Here is a 25595-nt window from a genome sequence, read left to right on the forward strand (position 1 = left end):
AAGCTATTGTGGCCCAGATCAAAGGCCAATCACAATAACCGTCACTGTATAAACAAAAACTATTTTCAGAAGCAAAACGCAAAATTAAAGCCTAGCATGGTATACTGCAAGAGGATTGTTTAGATGAGCTTTTTCATTTCTTTTAAAAATTTTGTCTGGATTAACTTGAGAATATAAAGTTTCTTAAGAAGATTTTTGAGAAGAAAAAAAATTATCAATAGAATAGGATGTCCCTCTTCAGAATGCATAAATTCCAGCAAGCTTGGTTTTATATATGAAATTAAGTATCTTTTCATTTTAGGAAATAGCAGGTTAACTTTTCTTTTTAATTAATTAATTTATTTTTTAAATTATTTATTTAATTTTATTTATTTATTCATTTATTTTAATTTGACCAGAGAGAGAGAGAGAGAGAAAGTGAGAAAGCAAGCCACCAGGTCTGGGACTCAAATCATGGTCGGCCATGTGGGAGTGTCCAGCGCCTTAGCCACTATGCCACCTGCTGGTCCCACTGGTTAACTTTTCAAAGTTATTTTCTTTTGTGAGAGCCAGAAAGAGACAGAAAGAGAAAGACAAGTACCCTCAACAGGGTCTCATGATGCAGTCCCGCCCCCACCACCAGCCTTCCCAGCCAACCAGGACTATGGGCACACTCCAGCATGTATAATTTGACCAGGAAACCAAACCTGTGATCTTCCTTATGGATTCTACTTCACTGGGCTTCCATTAGTGTGAGAGTCAGAGAAGGCACAAAGAACGATGGCACCCCCTACAGGGTCTTGACAATACAACCTACCCCCAGTCCTAGCGAGCATGAATCAGAGCATGCACATGCCTGGTGTAATCAGGGGGGACTCTGGACATGGACCTGGACCCCTCCCATGCGAATCAGGGTCACAGAGCATCTCATTTTATTTCCATACCAACATCCAGCCACTCTCAATGCAATCAATGTAAACACCCTGAACACTCAAACCCAACTTTCAAAATCTTTCATTTATATCTAATGCTACCACTTTTTCAAAAGCACATATATGGTTTACTTAAAATCTATTAGTTTCTAGGCCCTCTGCAGTTTCCAGAGCCAGGGGAGAAGGAGCAGGGTCATGGAATCTCTCCCACATCCTCCTGCAAGGTTTATGCAGCTCCCACAGACAGTAAGGCATTGGGACTGTTTGACTGGGTCTTCCACCCCTGGCCAAGCCCCCTGCAGGTCTCAGATTCTGAAAGGAGCAGGGCCTCCTGTTCTTCACCTACTGCCTTATAGTCAGCCACCTCAAGTCGGCCCTCAGTCACATCAGAATTAGAAAATTTTGGAAACAAGAGGAAATTGGTGTGAAGCTGAAGTATACCACAGAGAAGTGCACAAGCATACAGCCCCAGAAACCTACCTCCAGGTCAGTAGGGAAAAGTGAGTGCCGCAACAGATGCCTAGAAAACAAAGCAGAGCCTCAAGAACTAGGAGAAAATCAAGAACTATATACCCCTCAAGTAAACACAGCAACTCCTCACCAACTGTGAAAGAAATCCTGGAAATGACAGAAATAGAATATAGAATATTCATAAAAACAAAATTCAATGAGATGCAAGAGAAAATAGACAACCAGCTCCAGGAGATGAGAAAATTACTCCATGACATGAAGGAATAATTGCATAAAGAGATAAACACCCCAAAAAAGAATTAAACAGAGCTTCTGAGGATGAAAAATACAACGCAAGAAATCAAAATCTTCCTTGGAAGCATCAATAGCAGATTGGACCATGCAGAAGAATCTCTGGTTTGGAAGAAAAAGCCTCTGACTTAACCCAAAACACAAAAAATAATGAAAAAATAAACAAGAAAACAGAGGATAATATATGGGAAATACCAGACACTACAAAGCACCAAAATAGCCCAATAATGGGATTCCAGAAGACAGCAAAGCTGGTAAAAGCATCAAAAGCCTCTTTCAGGAAATATTATCTTAAAACTTTCCAAATCTAGAGAAATATAAAGACATACAAATCCAGGAAGCAGAAAGGACACCAAACAGAATCCACATAAGATTGTCTTTACAGCACATCACAGACTGGAAAAAGCAAAAACAATGCCAAGATTCTGAAAATGGCAAGAGAGGAGAGGTTATCCTATCTGGCTAACATCAGATCTATCAACTGAAACAATGTAGACAAGGAAAGAGTGGCAATAATCCCAGAAATAGATAAGTGGGATTACATCAGATTAAGAAGGTTCTGCACTGCCAAGGACATGGTAATCAGTGAATCGACAGCTCAGAAAGGGAAAGTATTTTGTAAACGATTTATCACATAAAGTACCAATAACCAGAACACACAGGGAATTCAAGCAGCTGTCCAAAAATGATGATCAATAATATTAAATAATGGGAGAATTAGTTGGAAAAAAAATAAAACTCTAAGGAAGACATATGAATAGCCAAAGGCATATGAAAAAATGTTCACTATCCCTCATTACAAAGAAGATGCAGATCAAAACCACAATGAGATACACCCTAGTCCCAGTCAGAATGACGAAGGCTAAAAAAATAAAAATAAATAGTAAGTGCTGGTGGGGGTGTGCTGAAAGGGGAACTCTCTTACACTGCTGGTGGGAATGTAAATTAGTCCAGCCACTGAGGAGAACAATATGGAGATTCCACAAAAATTTACAAATAGAACTACCATATAATCCAGCAATCCCACTCTTTGGTATCCACCAAAGGACAGAAGACTCCTTAGTTGAAAAAGTGCTTGCACATCAATGTTTACTGTGGCATTATTCACAATTGCTAAGACATAGGACCAACCCAAATGTCCATGAACAGAGGAATGGATTGAAAAACTGTGGCACATATACTCTATGGATTACTACTCAGCCATAAAAAACAAGACCCTGGCTTTTGACAGAAAGTGGATGAATATGGAAGATTTACTGCTGAGTGAAGCAAGCCAGGCTATGAAGGAGAGACATTGTATGTCTCCACTTATTATATACAGACTGTCCATACTCTATAGCCTAAACTGAATGACTAGAGGATATAGAAACATAGAAAATTATTATAAATACCAGATACAGTGTGGGAAGAGGGTGGGAGGAGGAGAGTCTGAGGAAGGACATTAAGGGGAAAAAATAGTGAGACAAGGCATTTATGGGACAAAGAAATGAGTTATTATCTGTTGAAGATAATATGTATAGTATTCTCACCTGGACTGGTGAGAAACCTACACATGTTGGAATGATCACTTTGCAAGCTAAGTGACATATGTGATTAAATGTATAAAAGAAATTGAAATAACAAATTTGTAAAAAATTTTAAAAAATAGCTTCTGACAAGACGATGCCCCTCAGTGCCGAGCCTGCACCAGCATATCACATGGGTAAAGAGAACGTGGTATCGAGGCTGGAGAACAGCACCATCTGGAAAGCTATTGTGGCCCAGATCAAAGGCCAATCACAATAACCGTCACTGTATAAACAAAAACTATTTTCAGAAGCAAAACGCAAAATTAAAGCCTAGCATGGTATACTGCAAGAGGATTGTTTAGATGAGCTTTTTCATTTCTTTTAAAAATTTTGTCTGGATTAACTTGAGAATATAAAGTTTCTTAAGGAGATTTTTGAGAAGAAAAAAAATTATCAATAGAATAGGATGTCCCTCTTCAGAATGCATAAATTCCAGCAAGCTTGGTTTTATATATGAAATTAAGTATCTTTTCATTTTAGGAAATAGCAGGTTAACTTTTCTTTTTAATTAATTAATTTATTTTTTAAATTATTTATTTAATTTTATTTATTTATTCATTTATTTTAATTTGACCAGAGAGAGAGAGAGAGAGAAAGTGAGAAAGCAAGCCACCAGGTCTGGGACTCAAATCATGGTCGGCCATGTGGGAGTGTCCAGCGCCTTAGCCACTATGCCACCTGCTGGTCCCACAGGTTAACTTTTCAAAGTTATTTTCTTTTGTGAGAGCCAGAAAGAGACAGAAAGAGAAAGACAAGTACCCTCAACAGGGTCTCATGATGCAGTCCCGCCCCCACCACCAGCCTTCCCAGCCAACCAGGACTATGGGCACACTCCAGCATGTATAATTTGACCAGGAAACCAAACCTGTGATCTTACTTATGGATTCTACTTCACTGGGCTTCCATTAGTGTGAGAGTCAGAGAAGGCACAAAGAACGATGGCACCCCCTACAGGGTCTTGACAATACAACCTACCCCCAGTCCTAGCGAGCATGAATCAGAGCATGCACATGCCTGGTGTAATCAGGGGGGACTCTGGACATGGACCTGGACCCCTCCCATGCGAATCAGGGTCACAGAGCATCTCATTTTATTTCCATACCAACATCCAGCCACTCTCAATGCAATCAATGTAAACACCCTGAACACTCAAACCCAACTTTCAAAATCTTTCATTTATATCTAATGCTACCACTTTTTCAAAAGCACATATATGGTTTACTTAAAATCTATTAGTTTCTAGGCCCTCTGCAGTTTCCAGAGCCAGGGGAGAAGGAGCAGGGTCATGGAATCTCTCCCACATCCTCCTGCAAGGTTTATGCAGCTCCCACAGACAGTAAGGCATTGGGACTGTTTGACTGGGTCTTCCACCCCTGGCCAAGCCCCCTGCAGGTCTCAGATTCTGAAAGGAGCAGGGCCTCCTGTTCTTCACCTACTGCCTTATAGTCAGCCACCTCAAGTCGGCCCTCAGTCACATCAGAATTAGAAAATTTTGGAAACAAGAGGAAATTGGTGTGAAGCTGAAGTATACCACAGAGAAGTGCACAAGCATACAGCCCCAGAAACCTACCTCCAGGTCAGTAGGGAAAAGTGAGTGCCGCAACAGATGCCTAGAAAACAAAGCAGAGCCTCAAGAACTAGGAGAAAATCAAGAACTATATACCCCTCAAGTAAACACAGCAACTCCTCACCAACTGTGAAAGAAATCCTGGAAATGACAGAAATAGAATATAGAATATTCATAAAAACAAAATTCAATGAGATGCAAGAGAAAATAGACAACCAGCTCCAGGAGATGAGAAAATTACTCCATGACATGAAGGAATAATTGCATAAAGAGATAAACACCCCAAAAAAGAATTAAACAGAGCTTCTGAGGATGAAAAATACAACGCAAGAAATCAAAATCTTCCTTGGAAGCATCAATAGCAGATTGGACCATGCAGAAGAATCTCTGGTTTGGAAGAAAAAGCCTCTGACTTAACCCAAAACACAAAAAATAATGAAAAAATAAACAAGAAAACTGAGGATAATATATGGGAAATACCAGACACTACAAAGCACCAAAATAGCCCAATAATGGGATTCCAGAAGACAGCAAAGCTGGTAAAAGCATCAAAAGCCTCTTTCAGGAAATATTATCTTAAAACTTTCCAAATCTAGAGAAATATAAAGACATACAAATCCAGGAAGCAGAAAGGACACCAAACAGAATCCACATAAGATTGTCTTTACAGCACATCACAGACTGGAAAAAGCAAAAACAATGCCAAGATTCTGAAAATGGCAAGAGAGGAGAGGTTATCCTATCTGGCTAACATCAGATCTATCAACTGAAACAATGCAGGTAAGGAGAGAATGGAAGACATATTCCATACTCTAGAAAAAAAGCAATTAGTTCCAACCAAAAAAATACTATATACCAGCAAGGTTATCCTTCAAATAGGAAGAAGAAATAAAAACAAAATGAAAACTGAATTTACAAAAGCTAGGTCAGCTCTTCAAGAAATATTGAAGGGATTACTATGTTAGGAAAACTAAAGAGAGATAAATAGAATTAAGAGCACACAAAACAACAACAACAAAAATGGCTAACAAAGTGACTGGAGTAAGTCCACAAACATTGATAATAATGTTGAATGCTAATGGGTTAAATTCTCCAATGAAAAGAGCCCTCTGCATGTTCTCTACAAGAAACACACCTCATAATAAAATTAAAGACATACGTAGATTGAAAGTGAAGGGCTGGAAAAAGATATTCTATGCAAATAGAAAATTTAACAAGGCCAGAGTCATATCAGACAAAATGGACTTTAAGACAAAAACTGTAGGAGACAAAGAAAGATACTCTAAGTAGTAAAAGGGCTACTTCACCAAGGACACAACACTTGTAAACATCTATGCACCCGACAACAGAGCACCTGAACACGTAAAGGAACACTGCTAGATCTAAAGGGAGACAGAGACTATAGCAAAATTGCTGGGGATCTCAAGACCTCACTGTTGCCTCTGGACAGATCATCTAGACAAAAAATAAGCAGAGAGATTGGGATCTAAATGACACCATAAACTGAATGGGCTTGACAGGCATCTATAAAGCTTTCCACCCAACAATCACAAGATACACACATTTTTCTCACCCCTGCATGGAACATTTTTGAAGAATGACCACACGATAGAGCACAAAACAAGCCTTTACAAATTCAAAAGCATTAGAAACCCTACCCAGCATTTTCTCCAATGACAACAAAACGAAACTTGAAATTAACTGCAGGGAAAAAACCCTTGAAAATATACAAACACATAGGAACTATAAACAGCCTACTCCTAAATGGCTTCACAACTACTGAAGAAATGAAGACTAAAATCAAAAGATTCATCAAAAACAATGATAATGAGCACATGAGTTTTCACAACCTATGGAAAACAGCAAAAGTAGTCACAGAAGAGACATTCAAAGCAATAAGTTCTCACAAGAAAAAAAAAACAGAAGTTAGCAAATAGACAACCTAATAACATATTTCAGGGAACTCTAGTGCAACAACCAAAAAAAAAAAAAAAAAAAAAAAAAAACAAAAAAAAAAAAAAAAAAAAACCCAATAAATACCAGGAGAAAAAAACAGGAATAAAGATAAGAGCAGAAGAGGGGCCCCAGGTACCACAATGGTTAAGGCACTGGACTCCCACATAGTTCACCACAGTACGAGTCCCGCAACTGGCAGCTTGAAACTCATCCTGGAACTGGCAGCTTGAAACTCATGCTGGGCACGTATGCATGAGTGCCAAAATCCCAAAAGTGGAGGGGAGGGGATTGTGATGTGGCCAATCCCCTCCCCCCCAGGGGTGGGGGTGAGTCTTCACTCTCTATTTCTCTGTCTCTGTCTCTCAGGCAAGCACACGTACACTATAATAAAAAAAAAATCTCTCTCTAAAAAAAAAAAATTAGAGCAGGAAATAAATGAAATAGTGAATAAAAGAACTATACAGAATAAAGTACAATAAAACCAAAAGCTTTGAGAAGATAAACAAAATCGATACAAAGCTAGCTAGACTGATTAAGAAGAAGAAAGGAATCATTTAAATCAAAGTCACAGTGAAACAGGCAATATTGCAACAGATATAACATAAATACAAAAGATCATTAGTGGCACCAGCAGTTAGTGTAATGGCTATGTCACTGGATTCCCATGTAGTTGACCATGGTTCACATCCCAGACCCAGTGGCTTAAAACTCACACCGGGTGCGTGTGCGTGCGTGCCCAAGATCCCGAGAGGAGAATGGAGGAGAAGGGATTACAGTGTGGCCATCCCCCCTGGGGGGTGATTTCTCGCTTTCTGTCTCTCTGTGTCTCTCTGTGCAAAAACCTCTTAAAAAAAAAAAAAAAAAGATCATTAGCAAATACTATGAGCAACTATACACCAACAAACAAAACCTGAATGAGATGGACAAATTTCTGGACATATATAATCTATCAAGACTGAATCAGGAAGACATAGAAAACCTGAATAAATCAATAATAAGCAATGAGATTGAGTCAGTAATAAATAGTCTCCCAACAAAGAAAAGCCCAGGTCCCAATGGCTTCACCTCTGAATTCTACAATGTTTAAAGAAGAGCTAAGCCCCATCCTATTCAAACCACTTCGAAAGTTCTAAAAGGAAGGAACTCTCGCAAATTCATTCTATAAACAGACAAAATCCCAAAAACAATGACATCACAAAACAAAAGACTACTGACCAATATCACTGAAGAACAGAGATACGAAAATTCTCAACAAAATACTAGCAAATCGCATCCCACGACACACTAAAAAGATTATACACCATGAACAGGTAGGCTTTATTCCAGGGAGGCAAGGTGGTTCAACATATGTGAAACAATAGATGTAATACACCACAATAACAGAAGGAAAGACAAAAACCATATGATATCAATCAATGCAGAAAAAGGACTTGAAAAAATATAATACCCTTTCATGATTAAGACCCTCAGCAAAATTGGCATAGAAAGGACATTTCTCAACACAATAAAAGCCATATATGAAAAACCCATAGCTAACATCATACTGAGTGGAACAAGACAAGGCTGCCCACTCTACTCCTTTTCAATACAGTTCTGGAAGTCCTAGCCAATGCAATCAGACAAGAGAATAAAATATAAAGGATTCAAATAGGGAAAGAGGGAAAGAAGAAATGAAATTATCTCAATTTACAGATGACTTAATTATATACATAGAAAACCCAAAAGAACCCACAAAAATACTAGAAGTGATAAGTGATTACGTTAAAATGACAGAATACAAAATCAGCATATAAAAACCTATAGCATGTCTATTTCCCAGCAATGAACAGACTGAAGTAGAATTGAAAACTGCAATCCCATTTACAACAGCCACAAAAACAATAAAATACCCAGGAATAAACCTAACAAAAGAAGTTAAAGACCTCTACAAGGGAAACTATGAAAAACTAAAAAATAGAAATGGAAAACAATAGATGAAGTGGAAAGACATCTCATGTTCCTGGATTGGAAGGATAAATATAATCAAAATGTCAATTCTACCCAAATTAAGTTACAAATTTAATACAATCCCAATCAGATCACCAGAGACATTCTTTACAGAATTCGAAAAAACAATCATAAAATTTGTCTGGAGTCATAAAGGGTCCCTTATCACCAAAATAATACTTCACAAAAATAAGAAAGTAGGATTATCTCACTCTCTGACCTCAAAATACATTACAAAGCTGTGACAATCAAAACAGCATGGTACTGGCACAATAACAGGCAAGTAGACCAATGGAATAGAATAGAGAACCTGGAAATAAACCCCTAAACATACAGCCAGCTGATTTTTGACAAAGGACATTAGACAACCTAGTGGAGGAAAGAAAATCCCTTCAGCAAATAGTGTGGGGAAAACTGAATATCCACCTGCAAAAAAATAAAACTGGACCCATCTCTCTCACCATTAATAAAAATCAACTCAAGGGGCCATCAGGTGGCATAGTGGTTAAGGAGCTGGACTCCCACATGGCCAACTACAGTTTAAGTTTCAGACCTGGAAGCTTGAAAAAAACACACGAAGCGCATGTACCTGTGTGCCCAAAATCCCAGGAGAAAAATGGCGGAGAAGGGACTGTGGCATGGTCACCGCCTCAGGGAGTGATTTTTCACTTTCTGTCTCTCTGTCTTTCCAGCCAGCACATGCACATGCACCCTCTAGCAAAAATCTATTAAAAAAAAAGGAATACACTCAGAAAAACACTTGCACATCCATGTTTACTGTGGCATTACTCACAACTGCTAAGACATGAAATCAACCCAAATGTCCAAGAACAGATGAGTGGATTAAAAAATGTGTCACATATATTCTACAGAATACTACTCAGCCATAAAAACAATGAGATCCTGGCATTTGATAAAAAGTGGATGAATCCTTTTGGCCGGAACCGCCATCTTCCAGTAATTCACCAAAATGACGAACACAAAAGGAAAGAGGAGAGGCCCCCGGTATATGTTCTCTAGGCCTTTTAGACAACATGGAGGGGTTCCTTTGGCAACATTATGCGAATCTACAAGAAAGGGGATATCTTAGACATCAAGGGAATGGGAACAGTTCAAAAAGGAATGCTCCACAGATGTCACCATGGTAAAACCGGAGGAGTCTACACTGTTACCCCGCATGCAGTTGGCATTGCTGTGAACAAACAAGTTAAGGGCAAGATTCTTGCCAAGAGAATTAATGTGCATATTGAGCATATTAAACATTCTAAGAGCAGAGATAGTTCCTAAAACGTGTGAAGGAAACTGACCAGAAAAAGAAGGGAGCCAAAGAGAAAGGGACCTGGGTTCCGAAGCGACAGCTGCTCCCCCCAGAGAAGCACACTGTGTGAGAACCAACGGAAAGGAGCCTGGGCTTCTGGAACCCATTCCCTATGAATTCATGGCATGATGGGTGTTAAAAATAAACTAATCTATGGTCTATAAAAAAAAAAAGTGGATAACTATGTAAGATTTAATGCTAAGTGAAGCAAGCCAGACTATGAAAGAGAGGCCCTGTGTGTCCTCACTTAATATTGAACTGTTGGAAAAGTCATGATGTTTGCATAGAGAAACAGAGAAAAATATGTCATGACTCTTCCAACAACCCAATATATACGGAATGTCTGTACTCTGTGGCAGAGACTGGGAGACCAGAAGGCACGAAGCAGGGAGAGCAACTGTGGGTACCAGAGACAGTGGGAGGGAGGGAACCAAGAGAGAAAAGAAGCTAAACATTTAACAGACACAAAAATTGGAAAGTTATCTGCTGATGATACTGGGTATGGTAATGTCTTCGACGGCACTGATATACAGTGAATTCATGCTGTGAAGATTACTTTTGTCTGCTGTGGAGAGTGCTTAAATGGGAAAAAATAGAAAATTTTAAAAATACAAATCATCTATCAGTTTTGAAAAATTACGTTCAGGCACTCTGAGATGCTAACTTTTCAGCAGTTTATGTTGCATTAGAAAGTAAGCATACCACACTAGGTGGACATTTTGTTACATATATTACCTGAACTCCAACCTCACACCGCAAATGGGAGCCCTCTCATGGCCAGCGCTTTCATCAGGGAGCTCTCAGAAATCACCGGCAGGCCGCTGTGACTTTGCTCCGGGCTGCCTCTCCTGGTTGGGGCCTAGAATTACCTGAGCATGCCCACCCTGGGCCACCCTCTCAGTGCCTCCACAGACCCTTCCTTCTACATATTACAAATGTTCTTCTAAGATGTATTTTACCACTTCTCAGAAATCAGTAGGGAACAGCATAAATACAGTAGTCCCTCGTCCAGCTTCCCTGTCTGCGCTTTCCCTCATCAACTGCAGTCAAAAATAGATGAGTCCAGAGTGGCGAGATATTCTGAGGGAGAGAAAGAGGTGGAAAGAGGGAACGCAGGCACCTGTCGGTTCGACACAGCGTTACCACAGTTCTATTTGATTGCCACTGTCCAGCTCTCGCTGTGCCTAATGCATAAATTAAACCTGCCTTCCGGTACGTATGTGTGGGGAAAACAGTCTACAGAGGGGTCAGTCCCACCCACAGTTTGAGGCCTCCACTGGGGGTCATGGATCCTATCCCAGGTGCACAGGTGGGGACTACTGTACATAACTTAGTAAAATGGAGAAGCAGGACCAGCAGGTGGCATGGAGGGTGTGGGGCTGGATCCCACCGAGCAGTTCAAGCTCCTGACCAGAGAGCTTGAAAACCATGCATGGTACATATGCATATGTGCCCAAAACCCTGAGAGGAGAATAGAAGAAAAGGGACTGTGGTACAGCCATCCCCCCGAGGGGTGATTTCCCACTTACTTTCCTTCTCTCGTGCGTGCTCTTGCTCGCTCTCTCTCTCCCTCCCTCTCTCTCTCTCTCCCTCTCTCTCCCCTTCTCTCCCTCTCCCTCTCTCTCACTCTCTCTCTCTCTCTCTCTCTCTAGCTCATGTGGACCTTATAGAGGAAGAAAATAAAGGCAGAGCAAAAATATAAAATATGTACACAAAATAGAAAACAAACATGAAATGAATCCTAATTGATCGAAATTTTCTGTGTATTGAATTAGTAAGTATTGAAAACCATAAAATATCTAAATTTTTAAATATTTTGGCATTGAGGGAGTTACAAAATGGTTAAATTCACATAAAAATGTGAATTATTATTACTTACAGACTACTCTCTTACCAGTTTTCTGTATGACAGTCTTCCGTATGATACAGAATGACCAGCTACTGTAAATAAAATTACTAGCAAAGGCTGTGGTATTTGAGCCAACTAAATCTATATAAACATCTGGAAGCTTCAAATGACTTATGGGTGCATAAAAACCACCATAGCACCGATGAAATTTTAACCACATATCACGTATTCTCACTTGATTCTCATCTCTAGATCATGCATGAAATTTTCAAACATGCTTAAACTACTGTATAAGAAAAATCACTGTCAGGACCAGCTGTGGTGGTTGAGGTGCTGGTGCCACATGGCCAACCACGGTGCAAGTCCCAGGCCTGGTGGCTTGATTGCTCACTTTCCCTCTCTTACTCTCTCTGTCTCGCTCTGGTGAGCACACATACCCTACAGCAAATTAAAATAATAATAAAAATAAATTAAAATTTTTTTCAATCGCCACGATTTATAATATCTCCATCTTCCGCCATAATACTCTGCACTGAGGTGAATTCATATGTTCACCTTTGCTCACAAAGTCAAAGGAAATGCCGAGAACGAGTCTAGACTGCTGGCTCTTAACAGAAAATACACACAGATCATCCTTCAAAAAACACTGATAAACTGTGCTGTCTGAATCATGTTAGCGAAGGGTGTGAAATCTGGGGTAACATCCAGGATCTGAGTGAAGTGCCCATTCACGCCATTGGAGCAGCGGCAGCCATGAATGCAGACCTCACCAGCTGACAGCCATGCTCTCACCAAATTAATCTGCATTTGAAAAGGCAGAGAAAGCAGTCCAACTATGGAAGATAACTGCACTGCCCCTACAACGACGCGTGCCATCTTCTGGGCTACTAGTTTTCCATGAAAAACCATGGAAATGAGATGCTCTGACACTACAAGAGGTTTCCTCTTACTTGCCAACAGTGATGGCAACTAAAGATGTACCATGTTTAGTCCGTTCAAAGAGGCCCCAGGGGGCCAGCAGGTGGTATAGGGGTTAGGGTGCTGGGCTCCCAAAAGGCTGTCTGTGGTTTGAGTCCCGGACCTGGCTTCTTGTGTGAGCGCACACGCACACACACACACATGCCCCTGGGGCCTCTTTTTTAAAGAGAGAGATTTTTGCTATAGAGTGTGTGTACTTACTGGAGAGAGAGAAAGAGACAGAAAGCAAGAAATCACCTCCAAGAGGGGATGGCCACACTGCAATCTTTTCTCCATTCTCCTCTGGACATTTTGGGCACGCAGGACATGTGCCTAGTGTGAGTTTCGAGAAGCCGGGTCCGAGACTCAAACCACAGACAGCCTTTTGGGAGCCCAGCACCCTAACTACTATACCACCTGCTGGCCCCCTGGGACCTCTTTAAACGGACTAAACATGGTACATCTTTAGCTGGTATCACTGTTGGCAACCACTGAAGACTTCAGATGTTAAACTGACTGTAGAGTAACCACCAGACCAAAAGTGGTTAATTTAATAATGTAATTATTAGTTGAAATCTGGTTTCAATGCCAGTGTTGTGTACCAGAATTGAGGTGAATAATGTTTTTATTTTTCCTTTTTTTTTTTTTTTTTTTTTGGAGAGGTTTTTGCTATAGGGCACATGTGCTCACCAGACAGAGAGATAGAAAGCAAGAAATCACCTCCCAGCGGGGATGGCCCCGCCGCAATGCCTTCTTCTCCATTCTCCTCTCAGGATCTTGGGCACGCACGCACACGCACCTGGCGCGAGTTTTAAGCCACTGGGTCCAGGACTCAAACCGCGGTCAACTACGTGGGAGTCCAGCGACATAGCCATTACGCTAAGTGCTGGTCCCGAGGAGAATAATGTTTAAGCATATCTCCCAGGCCATGGTCAAAGACCCGTGGGCATGTCTCCCACCCTGACTCACTGAAATTTTTTGGATTTTTTAGATGTTTTGTCTTAGGGTGTGTGTGCTTGCCCAGAGAGAGAGAGAGACAGAGACTGTGAGAAGGAAAGTGAGAAATCACCACCTCCACTCTCTTCCCAGGATTTTAGGCACGAACACACATGCACCAAATAGGACTCGAACCGTGCTCAGCCATGTGGGAGTCCAGCAACGTAACTGCTACCTACGCCACCTGCTGGCCCCTCACTGAAGTTCTTATTTGTGAATTCTGACTCTCTCCAACCAGCCTATTTGCTAAGTATCTGAAATTTGATTTTTAGGAACACACCAAAATTCAAGCTATACTTTCACTCTGATTTTTGATATTACATAAAAGGAGAAAAATATTCAATTCCATAGTTATTGTATTTTTGGTTTTTATGACAATGCATTTCATGGACCCCAGTTAATTTTAAATTTACTTCCTAAGCTAATCTTTCACATACAATTTAATCTACCCCCTTAAATGGCAGAACACTTCATTCTTCAGTTTACTAACTGATTTGAGCTACTGAAGTAGTATTTGTGCAACAGAAAAAGTGATTGAATGACCTCTCTGAGCCTCCACATCCTGTCCCACAGGGAGGAGCCCTCATTTTGCACAGCAGCCTTCTCTGGTCTGCTCCTAGCCCTTCTGGGTGGTCATCATTCCCATCTGCCCCTGGCCCCCCGTTCTGGGTGGTCATCATTCCCTATCTGCCCCTGGCCCCGTTCTGGGTGGTCATCATTCCCCATCTACCCCTGGCCCTGTCCTGGGTGGTCATCATTCCCCATCTGCTCCTGGCCCTGTTCTGGGTGGTCATCATTCCCCATCTGCCCCTGGCCCCGTTCTGGGTGGTCACCATTCCCCTTCTGCTCCTGGCCCTTCTGGGTGGTCATCATTTCCCATCTGCTCCTGGCCCTTCTGGGTGGTCATCATTTCCCATCAGCCACAGCATCTTCATACCACATACATTCTGTTGGTGGCTTCTTTGGGACCCCCAGTCACTGTGACACAGCTCATTTATTGCTTATTTTAATTATTATTATGATCAGCTCACTTGATAGGCCCCCTTCCATGCCCTGTTGTAAAACTGAAAAGGGGGACATGGAAAAAGTAAGGTACTGGATTCCCACATGGCCAGCTGGACCTAACAACTTGAAAATCACACTGGGCATGTGTGCATGTGTGCCCAGGGTCCTGAACGGAGAAAGGATTGCAGTGTGGCCATCTCTTGGGGGGTGATTTCTCACTTTCTCTGTCTCTCTTTCTGTCTATCTGTCTACCACATGCACCCTACAGCAAAAACAAACAAACTAAAAACAGGTGATATATGTGGAAATAATTTATAGCCTCCAATAATTCCCTTCCGATTTGCATCTCCTTTATGAGTAATTACTGAGGATTAAGAAGGAAAGATAGCCAAACAAAATAAAGCCAAGTAATGTATAATAGACAAAACAAATAATAATATGAAACCACTTTCTTCAATTGCATTAAGATGCAATATGATTTTTGATCTACAGTATGAAAGTTAACTGAGAGTGAAAACAACTGTCTCTAAAGGAGAATTGTGATGGATGAATAGGAAGACCATGGCATACTCACCATCTCTCCGATTAAGACTTGCAAAGCCAGCGCTGTGGCTGCTCGACAGTTCTGAGGAGCTGCTGAAGGACGACCGAGGCAAGGCAGACGCCAGTGGAGCATCACAGTTATCTGCGGAGCAAAACACCACGTCAGGTTAGCACGCTGACAAAAGCACGCCTTTCTTCTCCCATTTGTTTTCTCCTTTCTTTTCAGTTGCCAAGGCTAAGAAAACACCAGGACATCAGTTCTGTTAGAGGTGTGCCAGTAAGTGATGAACAACAAGCTGTTAAGGAAGATAAAAGCCCTGACTGTAGCAGCTGCCATTTTCCATGGTGTAAATACTGCATTCCCAGTTATGGGCAACTCAAAGTTATCAACCTAATGTCACTAAACGCTGAGCTGGGAGGAGATACACAGCATTGTATCACATCTGTGTATACACATCGCTTCCACCATGCAGATGCAAGACACATACGTAACCAAAAGAGCACAGAGAATCACAAAATGCCATAAAATAGTAGCAACTGGTGAGTTCTGAGAATGTATCACCTTTGTTTTTAATATAATTTACTTAAGTTTACATCATTTGATTTTAATAACTGCTGCTTTAACTGGCTTGTAAAATTCAAGAAAAGTTAATGAAAAGTTAATGATGGCTCTTGCTAGCTGCTAATAATTGGTTCCAGCACCTCTCTACTCTCTGGGAAAATAAAGTATTTCCTTTAGGGCAAGCAGGTGGCACCGAGGTTAAGGCAGCTGGATCTCACATGGCTGATAGTGCAAGTTCTAGTCCCAGACCCAGCAACAAGAAACATGCTAGGCATGTGTGCACGCATGCCAAAAATCCCGAGAGGAGAATGGATTACAACATGGCCATCCTCAGTGAGAGGTAATTTCTCTCTCTCGTTCTCTCTATCTCTCTCTCTTTCTCCCCCTGAGCACACATACCCTACAGCAAAACAAACAAAAAAATAATAATAAATTTCCTTTAAAGTCAGAAGACTTTTTGAGGTATCAGTACTTCTGCTGAGCATTAGATTGAAGTCCTATCAATATATAGAAAAAATTAAAACGTTAAAAAGTATAAGAATAGGAAAAAAGTGACTATCATTCCCATATATGATTTTGTAAATAGAAAACCCAAAAGCAATTGGCTAGCCTAATGACTCGATATTCAAATTTCTAAAGTATTTCTAAATTTTATCCATAGTTAGAAAATAAGTAAAATGCCAATGGTAATAAATCATATAAAGTGTCTAAGAATGAATCTTACAAAATGCACAAGATGTTAGTAAAACTTATTATTATTTTTGTTTTATATTTGTGTCATAGGTGTGCAGGGTACACCAGTTGGGGAAAAGCAGAGAGAGGGAAAGTGAGAAATCACTCCCCGGGGATGGCCACACCATAATCCCTTCTCCTCCGTCCTCCTCTCAGGTGTTTGGGCACGCACTCATGTGCACCCAGTGTAATTCTCAAGCTGCTCTAATCACGGTTGGTCATGTGGGAGGCCAGCACCTCAATCGCCATGCCACCTGTTAGCCTCTAGCGACAATTATCTTAAAAACCGTGTAAAAGGATAGCAGTAATGCAGTACCCTGAAAGGCTGGAGGCCACATCACCACAGGCTGGGCACACCCCTGGGTGCCCAGGGTCCTGAGTGGGTGGGGACTGGGTAGAGGGGATTTCAGCCTGATAAGACCCTGATGATGGCTCGACATGTGCATGCTCTCTCTCTGTCCCCTCACTCTCTTGTTCATGCACACACAATCATTAAAACGAAAAGACAGCAGATGGCATAAAGGTTATTTGCTGGACTCCACACAGTCAACTGCAGTTTGAGTCCTGGATCCAGTGGTTTAAAACTCATGCCAGGCGGGAGACCAAGATCCCAAAAGGAGAATGGAGGAAAAGGGATTGTTGGGTAGCCATTTCCCCTGGAGGGTAATTTCTCTCTTTCTGTCTCTTAGTCTCTCTTGCCTCTTCAGCAAGTGCATGTGCCCTGTAGCAAAAACAAAACCCTAAAAAAAAAGAAAAGGTAAAAAAAGACATCAAAGAAAACTACTGCAAGACCACACAAACCACTAATAGGAATAAAAATTTTTTGAGAGAGATTTTTGCTATAGGGTGCATGCACTTGCCAAAAAGACAGAGAGGGAGACAGAGACAGAAAGTGAGAGATCATTCCCCAGGTGAGACGGCCATGCTACAATCCCTTCTCCTCCATTCTCCTCTCAGAATTTTGGGCACACGTACACACACACACACACACACACACACCCAACGTGAGTTTCACTCCCCGGGGATGGCCACACCATAATCCCTTCTCCTCCGTCCTCCTCTCAGGTGTTTGGGCACGCACTCATGTGCACCCAGTGTAATTCTCAAGCTGCTCTAATCACGGTTGGTCATGTGGGAGGCCAGCACCTCAATCGCCATGCCACCTGTTAGCCTCTAGCGACAATTATCTTAAAAACCGTGTAAAAGGATAGCAGTAATGCAGTACCCTGAAAGGCTGGAGGCCACATCACCACAGGCTGGGCACACCCCTGGGTGCCCAGGGTCCTGAGTGGGTGGGGACTGGGTAGAGGGGATTTCAGCCTGATAAGACCCTGATGATGGCTCGACATGTGCATGCTCTCTCTCTGTCCCCTCACTCTCTTGTTCATACACACACAATCATTAAAACGAAAAGACAGCAGATGGCATAAAGGTTATTTGCTGGACTCCACACAGTCAACTGCAGTTTGAGTCCTGGATCCAGTGGTTTAAAACTCATGCCAGGCGGGAGACCAAGATCCCAAAAGGAGAATGGAGGAAAAGGGATTGTTGGGTAGCCATTTCCCCTGGAGGGTAATTTCTCTCTTTCTGTCTCTTAGTCTCTCTTGCCTCTTCAGCAAGTGCATGTGCCCTGTAGCAAAAACAAAACCCTAAAAAAAAAGAAAAGGTAAAAAAAGACATCAAAGAAAACTACTGCAAGACCACACAAACCACTAATAGGAATAAAAATTTTTTGAGAGAGATTTTTGCTATAGGGTGCATGCACTTGCCAAAAAGACAGAGAGGGAGACAGAGACAGAAAGTGAGAGATCATTCCCCAGGTGAGACGGCCATGCTACAATCCCTTCTCCTCCATTCTCCTCTCAGAATTTTGGGCACACGTACACACACACACACACACACACACACCCAACGTGAGTTTCAAGTCACCAGGTCTGGGACCTGAACTGCAGTTGACTATGTTGGAGTCCAGCAACATAACCATTACGCCATCTGGTGGGCCCAGGAATCTAATATTTTTAAGAGATCCGTTTTTCCTAGTTTAATTTGAAGATTTTATTAAAAGCCCAAAAGAGAAGCTCAAGACAGTTTTCCCTAGAACTTGAGAAAGTGCCCACATAATTCAGAGGTGCTGAACATGTGGTACAGATGTCATCTAGGGGGCTTATAAACAGAAATGGTAAAAAATTACGTCTTTATTTTTACTAACTTCTACCTAAAATGCAGCATTTTGTCTAATTACGAATAGAGACAAAGCACAGTGTCACAATGTGTGTGCATTTGTAAGCAGCAGCAACTGCAGGTGTGTCTCGGCCATCGCTGTGCGGCTGACACCTGGAAAGATGTTTAGTGCCTCGTCACTTCAAAGGAACAGCAGGAACTGAACTGAGGACTAGCTCCCGTTCAGTGACACCTAGTATAACTTCTAGTATATCGGTGACCGCATTTCTACACTATGCATACGTCATATTCACAAGCATGATTCTGGAAAGACGCTCAAGGCTCCCGCCAACTATGAAAGGAGTCCATGACACAGAAGGGTTCAGACCCCCACGGCGGCCATGTGCACAGGAGGGGCAACACTGTGGAGTCATTACTGGGGTACTGTGAGCATGTCAGAAAATGCCAGACGTGCAGGGTTATCTGCAGCCATGTCAGCTGTGTCAGCTGGAGTGTCAGCACAGCAATTCCTCACGTGCAATGTGCGCGAGCCAGCCTGGGTCATTCCAGCTGGATGCACAGGGTCCCTGGAGTTGAACCAGCGTCCTGGGAGGCACACAGCTCGCTGAGGGCAGGTAAGATGATCTCCACTGACTGCATAACACAGGAAGCCTCCAGTCCCTCTGCTCGCCACACCCCTTGGTGCCCCTTAGGTCAGAGGACGGAGCATGGGCTCGGTGGGGGTGGGAGGTCTGCCAGGTGTCTGGCCCCGCAGCGTCTCTCACTCCCTGAGCCTCCGTTTCCTCATCTGTACCAGACACCACACACGCAATCGGTGCTATGAGGACTGTCTGCCTCTATTCTTCTGTTATAGTAAAACAAGCCAGCACACAGAAGTCCCTGTGGGTTATTCTATGAAGACATTCCCCCACACAGAGAGAAGGCAGTTCTCAGTCCCCAGCCACGCATCATTCTAAAGAAGATGAAAATGTTTTCATAATGTAAATTTCCTCTGGAGGACCGATTTAGTATGTTTTTTTTTAAATGAGAATGGGGACCAGCAGATGGCACAACGGTTACAGCACTGGACTCCTATGTGGTCCACTGTGGTTTGAGTACCTGACCCAGCAGCTTCAAACTCATACCAGGTGCATGTGCGTGTGTGCCCAAGATCCTGAGAGGAGAATGGAGGAGAAGGGATTGCAGCATGGCCAGCCCCACCTAGGGGGTGATTTCTCACTTTCTGTGTCTCTGTCTCTTCAGTGAAGCAAAAGTCTCTCTCAAAAAAAAATAAATAAATAAAAAAGAATGGTCTTTATAACCCTAACCTAGAGGCTCCAGACTCAGCTATTCCGATTTACTCCATAGTCATTTGAGACTGCACGTGGTCAAATACGAGTGGCTGCTCCAAGTGCCTCCCGTCCTTGGCCAGGAGTTGTCCGTGCATTTGAGCAGTCTCTAGCTACATAAACCCACACCACGTGACGGCCCCGGTGCCCCCCCAACATCGCCATTAACTGCTGCTTCAAACCGAAAGGGCCATACTCAGATTCCTGGAGCAAAATTTGGTAAGACCCAATCAATTTTACTTTTCTCACATGATTTCCAAATATTTCTATTTCACTAACTAAATACAGTCCTTATCAATCATCTGACAAATAACATTTCAGTCCAAAACACTACCAAATCCTGAAATGCTTCAAAGCTACAAGAATTATTCATGGATAATTGTTTCTGACAAGTGAGATAGATGGGGAAACAATGTAAGGGGGCTAAACAAGCCGAGTACCATGCTAAGCTTATGAGAATTAGTAACGTGGGCAGGGCCTGCATGTTGCATGGGGGTTACGGTGCTGGACTCCCACATGGCCAACTACAGTTTGAGTCCTGGACCTGACAGCTTGAAAATCATGCTGGGATGGGACCAGCAGTTAGCGTAATGGCTATGTCACCGGACTCCCATGTAGTCGACCACGGTTAGAGTCCCGGACCTGGTGGTTTAAACTCACGTTGGACATGTGTGCGTGCGAGCATGCCCAAGATCCTGAGAGGAAAATGAAGGAGAAGGGATTGCGGCGTGGCCATCCCCCTGGGGGATGATTTCTCACTTTCTGTCTCTCTGTCTCTCTCTGTCTTTCCGGTGAGCACACGTGCCCTATAGCAAAAAAATCTAAAAAAACAAACAAACAAACAAAAAAACATGCTAGGCTCACGTGCATGCTTGTGCAGAATCCCAGGAGGAGAATGGAGAAGACGGGATTGTGGTGCAGCCCATCCCACTGAGGGGTGATTTCTCACTTTTCCTCTCACTGTCTCTCTTGGGCAAAAACCTTTAAAAAAAATTAACATAGGTACATAGATAATAATACAGTTAGGCTAAAGCAATTTCACTTCTCATAACAACCACTCATATTCATAAGAAATGAGTCCATGAAGTCATCTCAATTTTGAGGTGCACTTACTCCTTCCCAGGCTCAAACACAGTTAGGTTTTTAGAGAAGCTTAAGAATTGTAAAGAGAAAACGAGGATCCCTTGTACTGTGTCACAGGAAAAACCAACACCAGCAATTGTTCATGATTTATGCACGACTCTGATCTGACTGCCAGGAACATCCTTTCAGGCATTCTCATGTAACAAGTTCATATTTACGAAATACTCAAGGCTGGTCTCAGTCATTAAATCAATAGTCTATTGTTTGGTCACAGAGCAGCATTAGACTGAAATAATAAAGCAATATTTTCCTCGTTTCTAGCAATTACATAGCCCCACCACCCCCAGCAGGGGAAATCTTAGAAAACTGGAATGTTCTGCAGTTGGGAAAAACAAAATTGAGACCATCTGAGTGTTTTCCAGGGCCTGGACCTCCTTCTCAAACTTCTCCTTCCTCTCAAACGAAACACGATTCCGAACAGACTTCCTCAGTGAAAGGCAGCCTGTCAGTAATACGCTTGTTCTTAGTTTCTTCAGCACTTCCAACTTCTGGTTATACACGTGGTGTGTGTGTGTGGGGGGGGCGCGGAGTGGGGGACATCTTTTCGGTATGCAGTATGCATTCTTTTCTTTTTTTTTTTTTGGAGAGGTTTTTGCTGCAGGGCACGTGCACTCGCCAGAAAGACCCGGAGAGACAGAGAGACAGAAAGCAAGAAGACACCCCCCCGGGGGGGAGGGGTGGCCATGTCGCAATCCCTTCTCCCAGAAAGCAAGAAGACACCCCCCCCGGGGGGGGTGGCCATGTCGCAATCCCTTCTCCTCCATTCTCCACTTGGGATCTTGGGCACGCACACACACGCACCCTGCGTTGAGTTTAAGCCACCAGGTCCAGGACTCAAACTGCAGTTGACTACATGGAAGTTCACCAGCATAGCCATTACGCTAACTGCTGGTCCCATGCATTATTTTATTAACTAAATGAAGAATCCTTCGGTACAAGTAAATAAATAAATAAACGAACTGTGCTTTTTGTTGGTCACTGGATCCTAAAACACTCTATTTCCTGCGATGAAAAAGGGACTGTGGTGTGCCCCCAACCCCCAGCTGGACTTTGAATCTACTTACTCTTCTCCAGTGAACAGCCTGAATTCTGTGAACATGAGGGCCCCCTCCTCACCATCGCCAAGGCTGAATTCCATCTTCCCGCAGGTCCCTGGTGGTGTCACTTCTCTGGACCCCAGCTCTGACCTGGCCAAGTGTTCTGGGGCACCGGCCAATTTCCGACCCTAACACACACCAGGTGGAGATGAGGAGAGACCCCTAAAGGCCAGGGAGCATTCCAGGCTCAGAAGCCAGCCTGCAGGACCCTTGCCCTGACTCTCCATCACAGCACAGCCTCTGCCTGGCGGGTCTCTGAAAATGCACACTACGCGTGGCCCCATTTCACATGCAGTGGCCTTGCACGACTGCACCAGACCTGGCTGCTCAATTCTGCCACCCTCCAAGTCTGCCCTGCATGACGAAGGAGGAGGTGAGCAGAGGTTATTTCAGATTTCTTATCTTCCCAATAAGGTATGCATTCTAACAAGAGAACGCAGCCGTACCTCTGCAGAAGTCAGTACAGACTCGCTCCAGACCCTGGCCAGTTGATGTATTCCACATATGCAGAAGGTTTACGCCCAGCTATGAGCAGAGTCCAGCTATGAGCACTTCAGTGTTTACTTCCAGGCTGCCTTCGCTATTGTAACATCAGTACCGTGAATTATGCTTTGCGGTCACTGCACTGATTCAGAACTTCCACACACCGGGCTGGACCCAGATGCCTACAAAATCAGTTCTCGGTGCTCAAAGGTTCATCTTTAGTCATAACTCAAATGGTCACACTACAAGAACAGTTTGATATTCATTTTAAGGTGTAATATAAGTTAATGTCCATCCGTTGAAACTATTATTAGACAGACTATATTTGATATCAACCTAAACAACTGTTCTTTTTTGTTTTGTTGTGTTTTTTTTTCTTATTATTATTCATACATTAAATCACTATACATCATTTAGATTGTGAAGAGACTTTACCCAGCCTGATATACACCTCAGTCCAGCCCAGTGGAGACTACTATACACATCCTCATCAACAGATAATAAGTGTTCTTAAAACTAAATCGTACCTCAAGTTCCTTACAGTAGAATAGCTTCGCACTGGCAGTGTTCCCGTTCGCAGATCACATTTGTGAAATGCCCTACGTACATTTGAGGAAAATTTAAATTATAAAGACACTATCTTCCAAATACTAAACAAACAGCAAAGGGGCTTTAGCTGGGCAGGAACTTAATAAAAGCCTCCCATCGAATAGCAGGTCTTAAAACTCCAGAAAATGTACACTCAAGATTGGTCTTATAAAAAGGCTTCCTCTAGTAGGCTAGATGGCGGTGCAGCAGTGTAGCATGATGCCGGGAGGCAGATACATGTGGGAAGGTCCCAGGTTCGAGTCTGGAGACCTCCCTGAGTGTGCTGAGCATGTGCCCATGAGCTGGGCTGGCCGAAGCTGGAGCTGGACTGCAGACCCTGCTGCAGTTGCTCTCTGTATCTCTCTCTTCTTGCAAAACATATATCCACAAAGGACCTGTGGTTAATTGTTCAGTCTTTGTCCACCCTCACTAAAACATAAATTGCGTGATAGTACTGACGCTCACTTCATTTACTGATATTTTCAACAGAAGTATAATCAACGCAATTGCAAGGCCACAGGTGACTGAGCCAGACCATGAAGTTGTGGGTTCAGCCCGCAACTGCTCAGAAGTTATCACCGAGTGTCCACTGAGCACCGGATGCAGTCCTAGTGCTGGGGATATAAAAAATGACCAAGGTGGGACCCTCCTGAACTTGCCTGCTCACACTCATGTGGGTTCAGCCCGCAACTGCTCAGAGTTATCACCGAGTGTCCACTGAGCACCGGATGCAGTCCTAGTGCTGGGGATATAAAAAATGACCAAGGTTCTCCTGGTGCCAGAATCTGGGCTCCCAGAGGGACCTGCAATGCTATGACAGGGAGAGTTGTGGGGAAAGTCACCGACGATGAGCCGCAGAACCAAGGCCTCTCAGGGGGCACAGGGGGAGGCTAAAAAGTAGACCATCGGGCAGTGACCTGTGGAAAGCTCACTCAGCCACAGGACAGAAAGAACAGACGCCGCACAGGAAGACAGGGAGACGAGGGAAGGAATGGTGGCAGAAGGCAGAGCCGATGGCGGGTGTGGTTCTGGGTCAGCAGAGTGATAGAAGGTGCGTGGGTGTGTGGGGGGCTGTATGTGCAGTATGTGTATAATGTGTGTATATGTGCATGGCTGTGTGTTCATGTGTGTGGTATGTGTGTGCAACATATGTGCACGTGTGTGGTATATGTGGGCATGTGCATGTGTGCAGTGTACAAGTGTGGTCTGTGTGGGTGTGTGCACATGCATGTCTGTGTGGTGTATGTGTACAGTGTGGCTGTGTGCATGTGTGAATGTGCATATGTGCATGAGTGTGTGCATGTGCATTTACATGTGCAGTGTATATGTGCATGTGTGCATCTGTGGTGTATTGTATGATCCTGTGAATGTGTGTGCTATGCATGTGCATGTGATGTGCATGTATATGCATGTGTGTACATGTGTACAGTGTGCATGTGTGGTCTGTATGTGTATGTGTGTGTGTGTGGTGTGTGCATGCAGTGTGAATATGTGTGGGTATGTGCATGTGATATGAGTGTATGTGGTTGTGTGCATGTGTAGTGTGTATGGGTGTGTGCATGTGCACATGTGTGTGCAGTGTGTGCATGTATGATGTGTATTGTGCAGGTGTGTGCATATGTGTGCTATGCATGTGCCATGTGTGTGCATGTGGGTGTGTGCACGGTGTTTGTGTGAGGTGAGTAAAGATACGAAAAGTCTTCCCCAGGAAATCAGACCATCAGGCAGGACAGCAAACAGAGGTGGGGAGGAGGGAGACAGGAACCATGAACACAACTAGAGCAGGTGCCAGGGATCAGGAGGGCATGGCCTGTAAGTGACAGGATGGCCCAGAAAACGACGACCGGAGAGTCCAAGGGCTGGAGCAGCCTAACGGTGCGGGACACAGCAGGGCTCCAGGATCCACACGCATGCTCAACAGACAGCGGGGCTCCAGGATCCACACGCATGCTCAACAGACAGCGGGGCTCCAGGATCCACACGCATGCTCAACAGACAGCGGGGCTCCAGGATCCACACCCATGAGCTCGACAGACAGCGGGGCTCCAGGATCCACACCCATG

The 25595-nt window shown here is 43.2% G+C and overlaps 1 protein-coding gene across 1 annotated transcript in view; it reads right to left on the minus strand.

Annotated features, from left to right (window-relative positions):
* Nucleotides 1-15552, minus strand: part of LOC102479195 (contactin-associated protein-like 3) — a 215268-nt gene extending 199716 nt beyond the window's left edge. Inside the window, 1 exon segment of the mRNA XM_027769064.1 lies at nt 15450-15552. The gene's annotated coding sequence lies outside the window, so the exon portion shown is untranslated.
* Between the last annotated feature and the right edge of the window lie 10043 nt (nt 15553-25595).

This window comes from Tupaia chinensis, unplaced genomic scaffold, assembly GCF_000334495.1.
Source record: "Tupaia chinensis unplaced genomic scaffold, TupChi_1.0 Scaffold148378_1, whole genome shotgun sequence".
NCBI classification, from domain to species: Eukaryota; Metazoa; Chordata; class Mammalia; order Scandentia; family Tupaiidae; genus Tupaia; species Tupaia belangeri.